Raw genomic sequence first — 22,316 nt, forward strand, 5'->3', positions numbered from 1 at the left:
GATTTTTAAAGAAATTTTTAAGAAGTATAGAACAAGTACCATAAATTTACCTGGGAAAATAAGGCTATCTAGACTAAATTTTTACTTACTAGACTGTCTCTTGTTATACAAATTTCTTTCCCAATTATTCTCCACAAAGACAGACATCCACCCAGGAAGCTGACAAACTATCTTCCTTAGAGCTCCTATTGATCCCAATCATAATGTTTCATTAATTCTTTTTCACTACAAGTAGGTTATATGTAATTATGAAGGATTGATACATTTCAGTGACAGTACACTTACATGACTCAATATATATATATATTTTTTAAATTTTATATTATTGGTACATTTTAGGTACACAATATAATCACATTCATCATTGAAAATTTGCACCTTTACATAATCACTCTTGGTTCTTATTTTTCCCCCTTCCTCTGCCCTCCCTTCAACCCCTCCATCCTTCCCAATTTACAAAGACTTTGTTTCCAGTTTTTCATTTTCTTATATTAATTCCATTCCCTTCTTTCCTTTCCCCTATCCCTCCCACTTCCCCTTCCCCTTTGCCCCTTTTCTTCCTATGTCACATTATCTATTATACCTTTTAGTCCTTATTTACTCAGTTTCTCACCCTAGAGAAACTATTTGGTATTTACACATGTGTGTTGTTTATTTCACTTGAGTGTAGCCCCAATGTGCATCCATTTATCTATAAATGTCTCTAATTTCTCATTTTTTATGGCTGAGTAGTACTCCATTTTTTTTTTAAACACATTTTCTTTATCCAGTCTCTAGTTGATGGGCATTTGGGCTGCTTCCAACTTTTAGCTATTACAAATTGTGCTGCTATGAACATGGGTACACATATATCACTGTGATATGATTCATTTAATTCTTTGGGGAAGATACCCAGCAGGGGAATAGCTAGATCAAATGGGACTTCCAGTCCTAGTTCTTTGAGGTAACTCCATACTGATTTTCACAGTGGTTTCACCAGTCTACACTCCCACCAGCAGGGCAGCAGTGTTTCTCTTTCCCCACAGCCCCACCAGCATTTGTTATTGGTTGATTTCATGACCAAGTGGAATTCATCCCTGGAATGCAGAGATGTTTCAACATGTGAAAATCAATCAATGTAATACACTATATCAATAGAGCTGAGGACAAAAACCATATGATTATCTCCATAGATGCAGAAAAAGCATTTGACAAAATCCAACATGCATTTATGATAAAAACCCTACAAAAATTGGAATAGATGGTCTCTACTTCAATCTGATAAAAGCCATCTATGAAAAACCAACAGCCAATATCATACTAAATGGTCAAATCCTTCACACTAAAATCAGGAACAAGACAAGGATGTCCACTATCACCACTCTTGTTCAATATAGTTTTGGAAACATTAGCCATAGCAATTAGACAAAAGAAAGAAATAAAAGGAATAAAGATAGGAAATGAAGAAGTCAAATTGTCATTATTTGCAGATGACATGATACTCTATATAGAAGACCCCAAGAATGCCACCAAAAGTCTTCTAGACTTAATAACCAAATTCAATAGAGTAGCTGGATACAAGGTCAAAACACAAAAATCAATAGCTTTTCTCTACACAAACAAGAGACTCACAGAGTGAGAAATATGGCAAACAATTCCTTTCACAATAGCATCTAAAAAACTGAAATACCTAGGAATCAACCTAATGAAAGAAATCAAAGACCAGTTCTCTGAAAACTATAGCACACTGAAAAGAGAAATTGAAGATGTTATCAGAAAATGGAAAGACATTCCCTTCTTCTGGGTAGGAAGGACCAATATAGTGAAAATGGCCATACTTCCAAAATTGCTATGTAGATTCAATGTAATCCCAATTTAAATTCCAGCATCATGGTTCACAGACATTGAGAAAACAATTCAAAAATTCATTTGTAACAAGAAGAGACCTAGAATAGCAAAAGCAATACTAGGTAACAGAGACATGGCAGAGGGTATCACAATCCCTGACTTGAAACTATACTACAAAGCTACTGTGATAAAAACAGCATGCTACCAGCAAAGGAACAGACCTGAGGACCACTGGGACGGATTAGAAGATGCCAAAACAACTCCAGACACACTCAGCCATCTCTCTTTGATAAAGGAGCCAATCACCCTCACTGGAGGAAAGATAGCCTCTTTAATAATTGGTGCTGGAAAAATTGGGTTTCAACTTCCCAAAGATTAAAACTAGACCTATATCTCTCACCCTGCACTAAACTAAAATAAAAATGGATTAGACATCTAAATATTAAAATAGAAATGCTGAATTGGCTGGAAGAGAGGTTAAGTAGAACTTTTGAAGACATTTGTGTAGGAAAAGATTTTATGAACAAAACCTCAGTTACCCATGAACTAGCACAATCAACAAGTGGGATCTCTTCTTATTAAAAAGTTTCTGGACAGCAAGAGAAACCACCAGCAGTGTGAAGAGACAACCCACAATGTGGGAAACAAATCTTCACCTGCTGTTTCTCAGATAAAGGTCTACTATCTCAAACCTATAAAGAACTTTAAAAAAATCAGACCTCCCAAATGTTAAGACCCAAAACAAAAATGGGCATCTGAAATGAACAGACATTTCTTAGCAAAGAAGTACAAATAGCAAATAAACTTGTGAAAAAAGGCTCAACATCACTGGTCATTGGAGAGATGCAAAGGAAAACAATGCTGAGATTCCACCTCACTCCAGAAAGAATGGCTGCTATCATGAAATCAATATTTAAGAATTACTATATATTATTTCTCTTCTTACTTTGAAAATGCATACTCACTGCATACTAACGATAATATAGGTCTGCCAGATTATACTTGATCTTAGCCAAAAGGCCAAGATACAATAGATCTATGAAATTATAAAAAAAACCTGTGCTCTTGGGCTGTGGATTTAGCTCAGTGGTTTTGCTGCCTGCTGCACAAGCACAAGGACCCGAGTTGGATCCCTGATACAAAAAAAAAAAAAAAAGAAAAAGAAAACTGTGTTCTTTTAAAACTGGTTTTTATGAAAAACTCACATCTAATATCTAAAGTGAAATACAGTAGTAGCAGTAGTAATAGTGGTAGTAGTAACAGTAGTAATAATAGTAGTAGTAGTAGTAGATGAAGAAGAAACAGAGGCTTGTTTTTCTGGTGTTCTCTTATTTATGTCCACATTTGGAAGCCGTTATTCTCCTCTTCACTTTGGTCTGTTCAGTGCATTTCTTGAGCACCTTACTGTAGATATCTATGCACACATGCTAAAATGAACAGGAAAAATCCATTTTCTTTGTATTTTTCCTTGGTGACAGCCAGGCATAAGAAAAAATGTACATAAGCAAATGAACCAAAAGATTATGGATGATTAGCTGGTAGAATAAATGAAAAAATATTTGCTATATTTAAGCAGATAGTTTTTTTACAAGATTATATTATCATTAAAGCATATGTGGAACTAACCAATTCAGATACTCTCTTAAATTCAGCCAATTAAAAGTAAACTCCATAGGCCTTCCTGTAAGAATCTTTATAGAACATTCAAATGGTTTTGAGGTTTTGAAAATGATGTTTTATGTTGATATGCATCTATTGATTTTAAAAGAATGCAGTAATTTAATCTCTCTTAAGTGATAACCTTTAGATTAGGCCTATATCACAGTATTTGATATCATCTTGTGCTCTCCAATGAGGTATCTGACCTCATTGTTACTCTGTTCCAATTTCAAGATACATAGTTTGCTTGACTGTCATTTATTGCACTTTATAACCACCGTGGATGATGGCTACAGCTTTAATGTTGCTCTAGTTTTGATTAGTGTAATTCATTTCCAACTTTCATTATCTACAGAGGAATAGAAGAATTGTGTCTCTGTGCCTGTCAAGTCTCACACTTAACATGAGAACTAAATTCACTTCAAAGAATCTATTAAAACAACTTTCATTAAAGCATTCTTGCTGAAACAAAATGAGCTGTTATTTTTTTTTTTTTTGAAAAAAAATCGCTTATGTGATAATAAGAATCCTTGACTGGGTATTGAAAGAGCTAATATATCAAGGTCAAATTCTCTCTTGTTTGTGAAAATCTGTCCTTATCCGTAATCTCCAGTGTATGAAAACTTCCTTGCTGGGATTTGCTGCTTTAATTTGCTTTCCAGTTACTGTGGAAGCATCATGAAAGGGTGGTATGTACATACTCAGACTTAGGTGGTGTTCTCACCTCCACTAATAATATTTTTTTTCTTAGAATACTTACTTATTTTCTGATTCTTAATTTCTACATAATGAATATAATAATATTAACTTCTTTCAGTTATCATGAGATGATACTATATAGGAAAGAGCCTAACCTATGGACTGAATTAATATTTGATGTCATTCTCTTCTCTTCTCTGCAATTCTTATCAGATGTTTATTTGTCATTACTGTGGCCTATTAGTGTACTGTCTTTTTATTTTTAATTGGATCTGTTGAAATATTCACAAAATTTCAAATTGTCACAAAATTGGAATGAACTAGGACTACCTTTTTTGTCTAGGAAAGAACTCCATTTTCCTTTTGATTCTGATGTTATCAAAAGAAGCACATACATGTGAGATATTGTAAGTCTTAAGCCATCTCAGCAGAAAGATTGCAATACAATATTAAGAGACTAGGGTATACACCCTGGAAATTATCTGTGTAATATAATTTTCTTTTTCCATATCATCAAACTTTTATTCTTTTTTATCAGCACATCTAAAAATGTTAATTTTTGTAGCATTACTTTCTCTTTCAGAACTTTTGAAATGTTCCTGATTTGTTCTCTCCAAATTATGACCATTTGCTAAAATTGTCAGAATTTTCGTTAGGATATTTTGGCTTTAATTACTCCTCATCTGGTCATAAAGTTATTTAGTTCACTATAAAGCTCTTCTACCTCATTAATGACACATTGCTGCTCAAAAGATAATAAAAATAAACACTAGATATTTTTCTTTATTTTATTTTTTTGTTAAATTCTTTTATTGGTACATTTTATTTGTTTATTTGTTTTGTTTTGTTTTGTTTTGTTTTTGGTACCGGGGATCAAACTCGGGACCTTATGCTTTCAAGGCAGGAGCTGGAACCACTGAGCTAAATCCTCGGCCCCTATTGGTACATTTTAAGTATACAGCACAATTGCATTTCTCATTGGGAACTGTACCTTTACATAATGCATCTTGGTTCTTATTTTTTCCCCATTCCGAGCCCACCCTTCCCTAGATACAAAGACTTTATTTCCATTTCTCATCATTTTTCCTTTCCCTTCTTTCCTTTCCCCTGGCCCTCCCACTAACCCCATCCCTTTGGACCTTTTCTTCCTATTTTGCATTATTGATTATTCATTCTGATCATTGGTAAATTTTAGGTATACAATATAATGACATTCGTCATTGGAAATTTGCACCTTTACATAATCTCTCTTGGTTCTTATTTTTCACCCTTGCCCAGCAATCTCTTCAACCACTCCATCCCTCCCTATTTACAAAGATTTTGTTCCTATTTTTCCATTTTCTCACATTAATCCCATTCCCTTCTATCCTTTCCCCTAGCCCTCCCACTTCCTTCCCATTTGCCCCTTTTCTTCCTATTTCACATTACCTATTATACATTTTAGTCCTTATTTACACTTTCAGTTTCTCACACCAGAGAAACTATTTGGTATTTACACATGTGTGTCCTATTTATTTCACTTAAGAGTATTGCCTTAATGTGCATCCATTTAGCTATAAATGTCTCTAATTTCTCATTTTTATGGCTGAGTAGTACTCCATTTTATAAAAAAACCCACATTTTCTTTATCCAGTCTCCAGTTGATGGGCATTTGGGCTGTTTCCAAGTTTTAGCTATTACAAACTGTGCTGCTATGAGCATGGGCGCACATATATCACTGTGGTATGATTCTTTCAATTCTTTGGGGAAGATCCCCAGCAGTGGAATAGTGGGGTCAAATGGGACTCCCAGTCCTAGTTCTTTGAAATATCTCCATACTGATTTTCACAGTGCTTGCACCAGTCCACACCCTTACCAGCAGTGGAGCAGTGTTCCTTTTTCCCCCACAGCCCTGCCAGCATTTGTTATTGGTTGATTTCAAGATAGCAGCCATTCTTTCTGGAGTGAGGTGGAATCTCAGTGTTGTTTTCATTTGCATCTCTTGAATGACCAGTGATGTTGAACATTTTTTCATGTATTTATTTGCTATTTCTACTTCTTTGTCTGAGAAATGTCTGTTCATTTCAGATGCCCATTTTTGGATTGGGTTTTTAAATTTGAGAGGTCTGATCTTTTTAAGTTCTTTATAGATTCAAGATAGTAGACCTTTGTCTGAGGAAGAGCAGGTGAAGATTTTTTCCCACATTGTGGGTTATCTCTTCACACTGTTTGTGGTTTTAATAAGAAGAGATCCCACTTGTTGATTGTTTGTGCTAGTTCACGGACAACTGAGGTTTTGTTCATAGAATCTTTTCCTACACTGATGTCTTCAAGGGTTCTACCTAACCTCTGTTCCAACTGGTTCAGAGTTTCTATTTTAATATTTAGATCTTTAATTCATTTTGATTTTAGTTTAGTGCATGGTGAGAGATACAGGTCTAGTTTTAATCTTTGGCAAGTTGAAGCCCAATTTTTCCAGCACCATTTATTAAAGAGGCTATCATTTCTCCAGTGAGGGTGTTTGGCTCCTTTATCGAAGATAAGATGGCTGAGTGTGTCTGGCGTTGTTTCTGCATCTTCTAATCTGTTCCACTGGTCTTCAGATCTGTTTCTTTGCCAGTACCATGATGTTTTTATCACAGTAGCCTTGTAGTATAGTTGCAGGTTGGGGATTGTGATACCCCCTGCCATGTCTCTGTTACCTAGAATTGCTTTTGCTATTCTGGGTCTCTTCTTGTTCCAAATAAATTTTTGGATTGTTTTTTCAAGGTTCATGAAGTATGCTGCTGGGATCTTAATTGGAATTGCATTGAACCTATATAGCAGTTTTGGAATTATGGCCATTTTCGCTATATTAATCCTTCCTACACAGGAGCAGGGTATGTCTATCTATTTTCTGATATCATCTTCAATCTCTGTTTTCAGCATGCTATAGTTTTCAGAGAAGAGGTCTTTGATTTCTTTCATTAGGATGATTCCTAGGTATTTCAGTTTTTTGGATGCTATTGTGAAAGGAATTATTTGCCCTATTTCTCTCTCAGTGAGTCTGTCATTCGTGTAGAGGAACGCTATTGATTTTTGTGTGTTGACCTTGTAACCAGCTACTTGACTGAATTTGGTTATTAGGTCTAGAAGACTTTTGGTGGAGTTCTTGGGGTCTTCTATATAGTGTATCATGCCATCTGCAAATAATGACAATTTGACTTCTTCATTTCCTATCTTTATTCCTTTTATTTCTTTCTCTTGTCTAATTGCTATGGCTAATGTTTCCAGAACTATATTGAACAAGAGTGGTGATAGTGGACATCCTTGTCTTGTTCCTGGTTTTCGTGTTAAAGATTTCAGTTTTTGACCATTTAGTATGATATTGGCTGTTGGTTTTTCATAGATGACTTCTATCAGTTTGAGGTAGAGACCATCTATTACAATTTTTTGTAGAGTTTTTATCATAAATGCATGTTGGATTTTGTCAAATGCTTTTTCTGCATCTATTGAGATAATCATATGGTTTTTGTCCTTGGCTCTATTGATATAGTGTATTTCATTGATTGATTTGCATATTTTGAAGCATTCCTGCAAACCTGGGATGAATCCCACTTGATCAGGGTGTATGATCTTCTTGATGATCTTCTCCATTCTGTTTGTCAGTATCTTATTAAGGATTTTTGCATCCATGTTCATTAGTGAGATTGGCCTATAGTTCTCCTTTTTGTTTGGGTCTTTCTGTGCTTTGGGGATCAAGGTGATGCTTGCTCCCAGGAATGAATTTGGGAGTATTGCTTCCCTTTCAATTTCATTAAAGAGTTTAAACAGTAACACTAGATACTTTTCAATACCCCAACATTCATTGTATTTCACATTTAAAAGACTCCCCTGCATACTTACTGACTCATTGACATCTTATTTAATTCATTAAATTCTCACAGAATTGCTTCAAAGTACAATAGACAGAGTCTTTCACAGCTTAAGAAACATGTTTTGCAAATAGCAGACATTGAGCACAAATTCTTCCTACTGTAATAATGAAATATGTGGTCACTGTTCTTACAATTTTTGTTAGATTTTCTGTGCCTCTATGACTAGAAGATGAGGAAGCCACACAACTTCAGGGACTCTTAATGCCCCAAAATTAGATAAACAGAAGAACTTCCTTAAGGGATCTGTTGTTACCAGACACTGTTCACGAGTAGCTTCGCTAAGATAGGGAAAGTATCACAATGAAAAAGGTAGAGTTGACTTTCTTTTAAAATCAGAAATTAAATTATCAAAATTAGATTATTATCTTGGTACTGAGGATCAGGTAGAGAAGAAAGGGATTGCCTTTATAGAAGCTAGGGTCCATTTGATACAGGAGATATGAGACAGTATTAAAAAAGGTAATGAAGTATTTTTTCAAGTAATGTAATTTAAATATGCATCTTCAGTGTTTCTGTAGATTGTCTCTCTCCTCTATGCAAGCCCTTCTTATACTTAAAGACATCTATATTTAACTGCTTCCTGCTAGTAATCACTGAAGAAACATGGGCTTAGTGAGAGTTCTCTAAACTTTTGCTACTTTTAAATTTATGCATTCGAGAATATTGATAATTTGATAGCATTTTTGTGACATCATGATCATGGATCAATTGTCCTGTACTTGAATTGTCTAAGATATTCTAGACTATAGAACATACAATATTAAGCTGTTGTTTACTCAATTATATGTGCAACTACTCACAATTCCCTGTCCAAATGTGTAATTAACTTGTATCTTGAACATTAGGAGGCATGATCAAAATCTACAGTGAATGTATAAATAAAATAATTACAGTAAAAGACACATTGCCTTTAATCTTCCTTAACATAGTCCTTCTTTCTTCCAACGCACTTGTCTTGTTCTTGCCATTTTCTGAAGCAGTTCTGGAAGTCCTGTTTCATGCATGTCATTAGCTGTACTAGGGTGGCTGCCTCAATGTCTTGAATGTATTCAAAACATTCACCTTTTATGGCCGTTTTTTATTTTGGAGAAGAGTCAGAAGTTGCATGGTGACAGATCAGGTAAATAAGGTGCATGAAGTCATACCATGACGTTTTTATTTGACAGAAATCAGTGTGAACATTTTGAACTAATTCAAGATATCAGTGTGTCTATTAAAAGACATTAAAAAAAGGACTTCCAGGGCCGGGGATTTAGCTCAGTGGTTTCACCGCCTGCTGTGCAAGCACAAAGACCCAAGTTCAATCCCTGGTATCAAAAAAAAAAAGACTTCCAGAAATGCTTCAAAAATGGCAAAATGATGGGTAACTGTGGTAGAAGAAAGGAAATGTTTTAAGGGAGATTAGTGGCAATGTGTTTTTTATTATACTATCTTTTTATAGTGGTACTTCAGTTCACGAACTTAATTTGTTCTACTCTTTTGGAAAAGATGGCCATGTTTGTGTTTGTGCAGGAAAGATGGAAGTGGTCGTGTTAGTCACCTGATGCACAGTTTGCAAACAAAAAGAAAATTTTGCCAAACACTTCTGTGTGTGAGCCAAATTGCAAACAAAAACATTAATGAGCCAAAGTATCAGGGTATTTAAACAATAACCATATTTTATCATACATTGTATAAAATAATAGATTTGAAAAATTTTATTCTTTCAGTTATTTGCCAAGTGAGAAAACCATACTCTGAAACTGTAAGAATATATTTTATTAAAATGAGTACATTTTTCATTGAAGAAATTTTTGGACAAATGTATTATTTACACAAACATTTCTGGTTATCATGTTCTTCATGTGCTCAATGAAAGTATTTACAGAAGAAATATTTTAAACGGCATTTCTTGCTTACTATTTTATTAAGGATGAGTTTTCATCAAATGATATCCTTAATATCCTGAAATAATGACATCTGTAAATAAACAAAATTAAATAGTTAATAAATGTTTAAAGAAATATTTAATCTGGTGTTTCTTATAGTGATTGGAAGTTATCTTGGAATTTCTTCTGATTTTATGTTACTTAGAAATTAATTTATGATTTTACTTTCCAAATCATGTTCTATAAACGTGAATCTTCAATAACCATGAGAAATCTAAATAATAGCACAGTTCATTAAAATTAATGGCATTAGAATGAAAAGGTACAATTACATAACTTATAGCTACATCATATATAGCATATGGCTCTCTGAAAAATGTATAAATTATGTTTTTGAAGCTATAAAAAAAAAGAATAACTCTTCTACTAGAATGTTTCTACAACAGAAAGGATTTGTTTTGAATGTAATAAATAAGCAGGTGACTAGGCAATGCATGTTGACTAAGCATAGAGGGTTCACACTGAGACTAAGAATGCCTTTTATTGATAATCTTCTACCATCTGCTCTAAAGATTTATTCCTACAAAGAAAAAGGCAGGTGAGGAAAAAATGCAAATAAGTGGCAATGCTTAAATTCGGAATCATGCTGTTATTTTGCAAAGTGGATCAATGCTACTGTTGCTTTTAAAACCATTACAGTGTTTGAACCAGCAAAGCTGATGGTAAATTTCCATTGTTGTTACATTTCCTGATATGAGCAGAAAAGTGCTTCCAGTACTGTCAGATTTAAAAGCTTAAAAAATTGGTGAGAATAGACTTCATGTTATTTAACTCTTGTATGGGGTTTACAATTTCAGTTTGGAAAAAAAGCACAGAATACTCTGTAAATTCATAGCTATCTCAATTACTAAAAGTGAATATGCAGTGGATTACAGTGAATAGAAAATAAAAATTCTGAAAGCTTCCAAGATGAAAACAGAGATCCTACCTTATCAGACACTTGTTGGGCAAATCCCCTGAAAGGTACAGAATCATTGAAAGGTGGAAATATGACAGGTCAAGAAGTTACAGGGGAGTAACACCCAGCCTGTTAGATATGCCAAGTAGATGTCTCATGGCTCTGGAGAATGGACTTGAGGACAAAGAGGATTAAGAGTGGGAAAGTTCATTATGAGGAATCTCCTAACATTATATGTCACAAGTATGAGCTAAGATTAATAACAACAATAAAAAAGAAAATGGGGAAAGGGGATTTAGAGATGAAGGGAGGTAGGTGGGTGGGAAGGGGCGGGGATTAAAAAAGAAGAAACAAGCTGTGCTATGTACATGCATCTACTCCCCAAGGTGAATATAAACTTTATGTACAGAAAACATGTACTAATAAAGTAAAAGAGAGAAGGAGAAAGAAAGGTAAAGAGAGAGAGTGTGAGAGGAGAGAGAACTTGTGAGAGATGAGAGGATCCTGAAATAGAGTTGCCACTGAGGCTGCATCTAGGGGGGGTTTTATTCAGAAAAATCACATCTCAGGTTTCCTTGGGTCGAGCTATAATCAACATATAGGATTACAAGTATAGTCACTTAGCTCACGTTGATTTAAAAGAAAAAAATGTTATGTAACAAGGGTACAGCATAGGGAAGAACAAGGGGATTTCTAGGAGGATTAGGAGTGAGGCTTAGAGTGTTTTGGTCATCAATTTTTGTATTTCTGATTTCTATGTGTTTGTTATATTCATTGTGCTTACTGGCTCAGATGGTGCTAGTTACAGTACAGCCCTGAGCTGTTCATCTCCAAGAGCTTTGCAGGCCCACCCTTCTAGTCTCCATCTTGGGGCCCAGTTTTTATCAACTCATCCCTGTACCACAAGCCTGGTTTGCCTCATCTCTGTTCTGACTCTATCTCTGGCCCAGTCCCTTTCTAACTGCCTATCAGTCGCTACCTAACTAAGCTATCTGCAAGAAAAAGAAAAATACAGTGGAACCTTGACTTATGAACTCAATCAGTTCCCAAGAGCTGGTTGTAACTCAAGTTGGCTGTAAGTCAATACAGCTGAGCTCAGGATGTTTATCTGGGTACGTGCTATAGATAACAAGAGGTAGATGAATCTTCCATTAACCTAATTAACCCAATTCGTGTGTCAGGCCGGTTGCAGCTGAAGGATCCACTGTACATCTAGGGGCCAGAGGAAGAGGGAATTCCCATTGAAATCTAAGCAAGGTAAAGCATCTGTGTAAGGAATTAACAAAAGATGGAGAGATGTTGAAATTGAGATTAGTAAAGAACTAAATTTGTTATGGAGAACTAGGTGTCCAATAAATAACATTGTTTCAAGGGGTGCCAAAAAGTAGAAATTCAAAAGAAAAACAGAAAAAGTATTATTATTAGATAATAATATCATTATTAGATAGGAAGTACTGAATTAAGAATGACAGCTCCAAAGGCAGATGCTGGCAATGAGTTTGGGAATAGAGAATTCAGAATTCTGTAATAAGCCAAAGCAACACAACTACTGAAAACTATCCAGGAGCAATTACTCAACCTCAGTAAGAAAGTAGAGTGTATGTTGTTTCAAATTAGACTTACTCCCATCCCACTTCCCTCCCATCTCACTGGCACAGGAACCAAAATCAGCAGTATTGCAGATTGTGGAGAGATTTGGCCACATTTACAGTTTTATGAAAATCACTATCCATAAATAGATTAATATTTTTTAAAAATTTTACCTTCCTGAGAAATCTCTAGTTGCCAAGAGTGGTAGCTCTTTGATGTGACTCAGTTCAGCTGCTGTGAAGAAAGACTACTTCAAGATTACTAAAGAAACAATAGCAACCTACTGAAAACCTCTCCCTGCCTCAGGTTTCAATTTCAGGAATTTAAAAGGAATCGCAGAGAAATAAAGAACGGCAAAGAACTGGAGGAAGCAAACACATGCCTTGTTTCATAAAAGGGTGTTTTATAAAAGGGTAAAGGTGTGAAGATGGCTCAGGCAGACCTGAGCAGGAGAAAGCACCTGTATGGCCTCTGGCTAATGTGTCTTAGACCAGCAAACAGCAAAAACTAAACCATCTTCTAAATAGATGTCCCTGGGAAACAGTGGAAGACATATGCACAAATAATTTAAGAAAGTGTTCTGAAAAATTTTTGACACATAAAATACATTGAATCAAGTGTGCACCCTATGAAGTTAGTTTTAAAAATAAAGACCTTGGCAAAAAAGATAAGAGTAGCAGAGGATTCAGTGATTATATACTGCAGGAAATCCAATTGAAAGCATTATTTTAGGAAAGTGCTAAACAAAGAAGCATCACAGATAATAACAACAGCAACAAATTACATATACAAATAACAAACACCGCAGAGGGAGAAGGCATTCAGATACCAGTTTGTATGACAGATTATTTAAAATGTCAACAACAGCTGTAAAAAAATACAGTACACACAACAAAGCAAAAAAATAATTTCATGTGGACTGGCAAAAAAATCAACCAACATAAAAAATGTACCTAAGGGGCCACCAATTTTGGACGTAGTGAACAAAAACTTTAAATCTGCTTCAGTGAATATATTCAAAGAACTACAGGAAATCTTGTCTAAGCAAATAAAGAAATGTGTGTGTGTGTGTGTGTATTATATATATATATAACATATATATAACTATGCAAACTATATATATGTAGCAAAGTTCAATATATATACATGTATGTAGTATGTATGTGTGTGTGTATGTGTGTGTGTGTGTGTGTGTGTGTGTGTATATATATATAACAAAATCAGCCTTTTTTATCTTTTACTTTTTGAGACAGGGTCTCTCTAAGTCACTTAAATCACTAAGGTTTCCAGGCTGGGTAGCCTACCAGAGTATTGATATTGCAGTCATGTATCATGATGAGATGTATTGATTTACACATCCAAAAAACTCAGGAATCTCCAGGTTGTATAAACTATATGTTTGACAGCTGTATACATCATAGTCAAAATGTCTAAAGCTGAAGACAATGATATGGTTTTAAAAGAAAGAAAAGAAATAAATACTATTACTTCTAATGGGTCCTGAAATACATTAACAGCTTATATCTTTTCAGAAAGCCTATAGACCAGAAGACAGGGAATGACATTTTCACAATGTAGAAAGTAAAACATTGTCAACCAAAAATTAACTTCAAGGTAAACTCTTCTTCAATTATATATACATAATCAGCAAATCTTTAACCAAAAACAGAGAAAAAAGACAAAAATAGAGAAAACTTAATTTAATAAAATCATGAATGAAAGAAGACATGCTATTTCTGGCCTTACAGAAAGAAAAGATACAAGAATGCTATTACCAATTGTATAACACAGAATTATGAATGAAATAACTTTGAGGAAGTAATGCCAAATGATTACCAAAGGCAATACAATTTCTGTGAAAAAGTAAAATTTTTCTAAAAAGAGATTGTGGTGATCTTGCTGACTGTGAATTTATTAAAAATGGCTGAGCTATAGGTGAATACTACAGTGCATGAACCATATCTAAATGAAGACTTAAAAAATGATAACCCTATATCCATGAAAAGTATTAAAAAGATAAACAATTTTTAAAATGTTAAAATATTCTCTTTGGTATTGAGAAGTTTCTCATAATGGAATGAACTCTAGAATGCATTGTGGTTTTTCAAAAGCAATATTCATAAGTGAAGTTCATGATGAAATTTATTGTAAATACTGTTATAATTCATGTAGATAAATTTTTCAGTATTTGCTTTAATATAATTTATAAAACACTTGATTGTACTTGAAATAGATATAAAGCACTCCCAGTTGATATACATATGGTTATAAAAAGTTATATATACTTTATCAAAGATTATATATAGACATAACATAATTTAATATATAAATAGCTGACACATTATTTCATAGCTCCTAAGAGATAAAATAGAAAATTATGTAAATAGCCATTTTAATATATATTATGTGAATTTTTGCCATGACCAGAACCATATACATTTTACATCCAGTATTATTTATAAACAATTTTATTAAGTATTTTCAGAATTCTATTGACTCATATTACAATACATATACTTATCAGATTCTTTTTGCTTTTGGAATAGCTTTAATTTTGAAACATGAATAATACATTGTTATATTTTATACACCTATTGAAATAGGCTGCTATGCTCACAGTTTTCTAAGCACTGGGACTCAGTCTCTAGAAATTGCTCTGAATATGTAATATTGCAGTATAAATTACTAAGCTTATAATCAGAACACATGATTTTAAATAGATCAATGCATAATTATTAATTAGTATTACAAATTTGAAACACATTTATCTTCAAGCAATTTAATGCAAATTACAGTCAAAGTTTAAAAAGCAGGATAATTATATTTAGCTTGTGACTTATGAGATAGGAAATAACACATGAGATTAGAACTGGAGAAATAAATAGAGAAACTTAACCCATCCTACCTTCTCCATAATTTAATTGTATAGTACTAAATGCATACCAGCTGTACCCTCCACTTTTTTCAGTTAGGTGACTTCATTGCTTTATTACCACCCCCAGTCTATGTTGACAGTGTTTGCAAGGTACTTGTGGGCATGAGTGGTTCCCACTCTGGAGGTGAGCCACGTCCTCCTTAGTGATGCTATTAGAATTGGCAAAGTGGCCACTGAAGGTTGGAAATGACATCAAAGCGACCATGTTGATAATGAACCAATTTGTGCACCTTCATCTTCATCATTTCTCTTTCAAAGGTTACATTTGCCCATTAGCAATACCATAGTTTCTGACAAAAAGAAAATCTTGGTGTACCTATGTATGTTGATTTACCTTCTCCTAAACACAGCCTTCACTGAACCTCAGAAGTTTTTTTGATGTTTGTGTGTCTATTTCCACACGAAGTCACCTTTTCCAGTAGTTCCTGTATTTTGTCAATAGCAACAAAATGATTTAAAGCTAAATGAAAGTTCTTCATAAAGAGAAAGAATAAGGGGAACCAAAACTAAGCCTAGGGCATGTGAGGGCCCTAACTTCCTATGTACCCCCACCCTTCAGTGTCTGCCTCTACCCCTTGATCTAATCCTTCCATGAAATGCAGCTCCTCAAACTTGTCCTACCTTGTACAGTCCTATGTCACAGAGCTACCTCTCAGAGCCACCTCTCATATTTTTAAGACTTACCTGTTACAGAAACACACACGCACACACACATTTTCTTACTACACTGTGTATGGAAAATAAACTGGTTAAAATAATTTACCTATAAGTGAATTTGTTTTGAGGGGACAATAATACATAATTTTTAAATTAATAGACTGGGAATAATTTCAAATTTCTTGAAAAGAATGGGTTTATTCTGAAAATAATTTGATAATTATTCTAATTAAAATTCAAAATTTTTGAGGTACTTCCACAATCCTAGCTGCAGTTGGCTTACAATGAAACAAACTCAGACCTTGGATTTGGAAAGTAGGTCTATTAGGTCACAACCATACTTTGTAATATGTTAAATATACATTTAGTCCAGAGATGACTTGGTGTCCAGTGAGAGCAGAGGAATGGTTTGCCACTTCTTACAGTAAAAAAAAATCAGTCATTTTACCTTTGAAGTTAAGTCAGCTTCTTTTTGTAATCTCAAAAGATACAATCTTGAATGCCATAATTCCAAATGCTAAAATCTGGAAAGGCCAACATCTCCAAAGTTTCAAATTCTGAAGATCCAAAATCCACCCCCATCACAATTCTGAGAGATTAAAATTCCACATGTGAAATGCTAAGGCTAAACCTTCATTACCATGAAGAATAGGCTATGTAAAAGAGAAAGAAAGTCGAATTGTGAGAGATTGACCACCTGATATGGCAAGGAAAATATCTCAGTTTAAAAATAATTCATGTGTCTGCATTGACTTTCCATCTATTTGATAAAATTCCAAGAGGTTTAATGAACTAAACCCACATTTGTCTAAAGAATCCAGCAACATCATTGACTCCCTCAAAACCAATTATGTGCACTGTAAGATAAAATGATATGTAATGGTGTTGCTGTTCCATCACCAGTATCTTTTCCTCAAAGCCTGCGACTGCATATAAGTGTATGCTCAATAGATTTTGCACACCCCAAATAGCATGTAGCAACATGAAACAGATGATGATGAAATTTAATAGGGGATATTTACATCCATAGGAGTTGTGTATTTAATTTTCAAAAAGAGCAACACCACATAGAATATGAATGAATGTGAATGTATTCTACAAGAGCCATGCCCATCCCCAAAATGGCTATTCACCATGATGCAAAACTTCATAACATGCTAATAATCATGAAATCCCGCCAGCGCTTATGGAATTACTCTGTGCAATTGCCTCTGGTTTACCCTGTAATACATGTTTCATATGTTAATTTTAAGAATTTTTTCCCACAATTAAAATAGTGGAATTTTAAAATTTTAGGACTTTTAAGAATTTAGTGCGCTGTGTATTTCATCTTTGCTTTATTTCCAGTACTAGAGGAATAAATTTATGAGTAAAGACTTTCAGAGATTTTAACTTTGTTTTATGCAGTTTTTAAAAATTGACTCCAAAGATGTGCATTATTACAGCATTAACATTGTGTATGTGTGTGTGTGTGTGTGTGTGTGTGTGTGTGTGTAACCATCAAACTTCCTCAATAAATAGAAAATCACCCATTTGTACACTCACATTTTGAAAGATAAAGCTTTGGATGACATATGTGGTGGTGACCCATCTCCATTTCTGATTGGCCTTTCAAAAGACAGGTTTCCTGTCCTGGTACATCAGATGACCATAGTTATACAGATGGCTGTGCACAATTACAAACCACAGTGTATGTGCTTGTACATTTCACATTTTAATCTATTTCTTTATGAATATGTTTTCTCTCTTCATAACTGTTACATCCAAGAGACTGTTAGTGCTGTATACCTTAGTCTTTTCTCCCTCCCTCCCTCTCTTCCTCCCTCCCTCCCTTCTTTCCTTCCTTCCTTCCTTCCTTCCTTCCTTCCTTCCTTCCTTCCTTCCTCTTTCTGTCTCTCTCTCTCCCTCCGTCCCTCCCTCTTTCTTTTTTGCTGGTACTGGGGATTAAACCCAGGGCACTCTACCACTAAGTTATACTGCCCTTACTTTTAATTTTATTTATTTAATTAATTTATTTTTATTTTGAGACAAGATCTTGCTAACTTGCTCAGCTGGGACTAGAGTCTGAGATACACCTGCCTCAGCCTCCTCTAACTGTTGGGATTATAGGCACAATCCACATGGTTGGTTTAACTAAATCTTTATGCTTATGAATATATGCATTTTATATTGCCCATTTTATTGTGTAAAGTTAAACAGAAATATTTGGTCATGTTTTCATATTTCTCAAATACATCAGCTGTTTAAATATATAGCATTTTAATAATTTAGCAATTATTTTTGAATAATTATAATTTCATGATTTTGATCTGTCAAGAGTCAGACTCTAAGGGATTTTGACTCTAGTGATGTTAAACACAACGGTTTTGATTTTTCAAGGTTTCAATTTTAGGGATGATGACAGTCAGGATTTAATCTTTTGAAATTATTACTTGAACCTCCTTTGCTGTATCATGCATAAGAATTTTACTCAGGAAAAATTGAGGAGTCAATTTTTGTTGTGTGTGGTCATAACTGGTGGTGTGGTCATAACTCTATTTGACCAAATAAAAAAGTTCAGCATGTTAAAAAGAAAGGTAGAAAAATATATTTCTCTGCAGTGGTTATTTAATAAATCAATTAGCCCATAGTATTGGACTAATAACAATTTACATAATTTGACTTTCTCATGTCTATCCACTAACCCTTCAGTAACCACTTTGAAGAACTCTGTTAGGATGCTTAATTCGGAAAACAATGCTGCTGTCACCACTGTAGAATGAAAGAAGGACATCATTCTAGAGGAAAACTGCTACTTTCAGACAAAAGCAAAACTGCCTTTAAAAGGGCTTTGTCTCCTTGAATAAATTATGTGATAAAAATAAATGAAAACATAAATAAATCATTTTAAAGTAAGAAAAAAAAGATATTCTCCATTAAAAATAAATGAAAACATAAATAAATCATTTTAAAGTAAGAAAAAATAGATTTTCTCCATCCCTAGTATAATTTCCTAACAGAGGAGATACTCAATAACATCTGTTAGAGTTTAACAAATAGCAAAAGTTGGCAGTCTCCAAAATTTTAATTAAATGAAACAACAGGAATTTGAGACTTTGTAAAGCTGCAGGGTCATTGATGCCTAAAATTTATGAAAATAAGGAACAAAGTTCTCTGGATTATATTAAAAATATTCTACCTTTAGTCCTTTTATATACATACTCCTATAAATAACTAAGCAATAAAAGCATTTTCCGTTCTATCTGAAGGAGCAATTTAAAAATCCACAGCAGTATGAATAGTTGATGCCTTCTACTTTAACTTCATAAGTAGGAAACAGGACATTGTGTGGTTTTGTTTTTGTATTAAAGAGTATTGTGTCTGTAGATATTTAGAAGAATTATGATGAAAAATAATTGAGCTGAAATTTTATACAATTTCTTGAAATGTTAAAATATTATTCCAAGGCACTAATTTTTTTTCTAGGAATCTGTGTAACTTAACTAGGAGAAATCTCTATCTCTAAGTCTCTAAGATAAGAGAAATCATATTAAAGCTTTGTATCAGCTTTGAAAATTTGGAGTTAAGTGTTTGAAAAATGTTTTAAAATCCAAGGCATGACATTATCTCTGTACATTGGATAACTTACTTATCAAACATTGGCTTTATTTTCTCTTATACAGAATAATGTTCTTTTGGGTTGTTGTGCATCCACAGAACAAATGAGGTAAGAGATAAAAATGATATAATTAAAATAGATAAATATAAGGCAAATAAAAGGTAAATATGAGATATGTAAATGAGATAAAAGAAATAAATTAACTATCATAATGCCTAATAAATTAAAGATATTCAGTGAACTATTTACTACAGCAATTAACTCACAAGTTATTCTCAGTTATTCCAGAGTCAGAACTGTTCACATAAGGTTTTCTAACTTTTAGATATACATTTAACAAAAATGTCTATATTTCTATTTTTTAAAAAACGTGTAATTGTTCCAGAATATACATTATATAAAACAAACCATCTTAACATTTTTAACCTTTCTTGTTAGCAGTGCTACATATAAAATATTTCAGTTTTTGAGAGAAGTATAAATTCTTGTTCCTAATGATTTGTGTGTGTGTGTGTGTGTGTGTGTGTGTGTGTGTGTGTGTGTGTGTGTGTGTATGTGTGTGTTTGCGGTCTGATGAAATAGACTCATGGCTCCCTTCCCAACTGGTGCGATTTACATTTCTACTTTCTTTTAGCATTCAAATTAGAAGTGAAAATGAGATATCTATGCATAGTCATTTCAATTACTAATGAAAATGGAAGAAATTATCATTGACTCATCCTTTTGTTACTGAGAGTTAGAAAATACTGAGATATATCACTCTGGTTCTTTATATGTCAGATTTGATATCAAGGCCTATGCTGGTTTATTTATCAGAGTAACAATGTAATGATCCAGCACTAAAACAGAGGATCAGTTGTTTTCTTATTTTATTGTATGAGTACACACTCGTAGTACCTGGTATTCACATTGCTTGTGTGGAGTGGGTACAGGTACATAAAACATTTCAATTCCTTTTTTCATCCCCTTTCCCATCCATCTCTCCTCTATACAACTTATTTTTAATTTTTCTTTCTAAAACTTAATCGTATTATTTTGTTTGTTTGTTTTATGAGGCAAGGTCAGCCTATGTAGTTCAGACTGATCCTGAACTCACTATGCAGCCCAGGCTGGCCTCAAACTTGCAGCAATCCTCCTGCCTCAGCCTCCTGAGTGCTGGGATTACAGGCATGAGCCACCGTGCCTAGCTTTAATCGTATTGTTAATAAGTTATTCAGGAGAAATTTTCTTTTCATAGTGATTTTCCTACTTCATTGTCTGCAAAAGGACGTTTGGTGTCTTGTTTTTCATAAGACGATCATAAGATACTGACATTTTCTTCACATGCTGAACAGCCCAAAATGTATATGCGAAAATAAATATGTACATTTACTTTCCCCTGAAAACAATGAGCTTCTTTCACCTATGGTCTCTTGGATAACTATTTTATGCTTGTATCATTTATCACAGATTCATCTGCTTATACTGAATTTAATGTAAGAAGGTTCTGTTTGTTGGATCAGAACTCTTATATCATTATTCAATCTGTAAGCTGCTTCCCATTTGAATCAATAAAAGACTGAGAGGCCTTGACAAGCTATGTTTTTGTCAGATATTGATCTTGATGACCAAGCTGGTGCCCTAGAGTCTAACCATTGATTTTAAAGGAGAGGCCTGTCAGATTGGAGGCCAATTTTGTGTTATTAAACAGATCAGGTCTTATAATTAAAGAAAATGTCAGGCTGTCATATTTTACAAGAGGGCCCTGGAAATATTTTCACACAGTTTTCAAGAAATTAGAAAGCATGCAGACTTGCTGGAGCCAAACACATACACAAAAACCAGCATAGGCTTACAGGGAAAGTAAATCAATATTCAAATGGCATGTGATTCATTGGCTTTCTATTTTCCCAAGACTCAATGATTTAAGTAATAATTTATGATTCCTGGCTTTAATAACATGCACTGCTGCATCAACTTAAAACACATCAAACTCTTCTCAAAGAAAGTAACATTCAAATGAAAAGCTAATTTACTGCCAGGATAATGGAGAATATTGAAACTATACTCTGCAGCCTTTGTTTCCTTTCTGTTTCCTTTCAGTACATACTGTAAATCATAACCTCACGCTTAATTTTTCATTGCATACCTCCTTTCTTCTTCTATCAATTTGAGAATGATTTACAGAGAATTTGTGAGTAAAGTGCTGTTGAATAGCTCATCTTAATACAGAAGAAATTGACCAATAAACAAAATCACATCATATTTGTTATAAATATAGTACAAGTGCTCTTTAAAGGTAAGAAGTTACTAACTTTATTAGGAATATTTAGGGAAGTTTTCACAAAGCATATTGAGTTTGAGTTTAATGCATAAAAATTGAGGGTCTGAAATTGTATTAAAATGTGAAAGGGTCTTATTTATGTTTTAGAATTGATTTATAAGGTGTGGGGTACTAAAAATAATAAAATGTAGAACTTTTAGAAAGTATAAAACTTTATAAATGAGAAATAAAGTGTTAAAGTACCAAGAGAAAAAGAGAACAGGAACACAAGTAATAATTCCCCAAGTGGAAATACAAATAATTTTAAGCAGTCAGAAAAATATTCTGTCATTACATCTTCAAATATAGATTTTGTTTTGAGTACTC

General features: G+C 33.8%; 1 protein-coding gene across 22 annotated transcripts in view; it reads left to right on the plus strand.

Annotated features, from left to right (window-relative positions):
- Cntn5 (contactin 5) overlaps window positions 1-22,316 on the plus strand; it is a 1,206,007-nt gene that overhangs the window by 229,861 nt on the left and 953,830 nt on the right. For 15 of the 22 annotated variants that reach the window (XM_087212119.1, XM_087212138.1, XM_087212124.1 and 12 more), the window contains one exon: window positions 19,752-19,795. The exons of the other annotated variants lie outside the window; for them this stretch is intronic. The gene's annotated coding sequence lies outside the window, so the exon portion shown is untranslated. The remainder of the gene's footprint in view (window positions 1-19,751; window positions 19,796-22,316) is intronic. 22 annotated transcript variants of the gene reach the window in all.

This window comes from Heterocephalus glaber, unplaced genomic scaffold, assembly GCF_053883595.1.
Source record: "Heterocephalus glaber isolate CG9 unplaced genomic scaffold, H.glaber_assembly_v1.0 deba00001429, whole genome shotgun sequence".
NCBI classification, from domain to species: Eukaryota; Metazoa; Chordata; class Mammalia; order Rodentia; family Bathyergidae; genus Heterocephalus; species Heterocephalus glaber.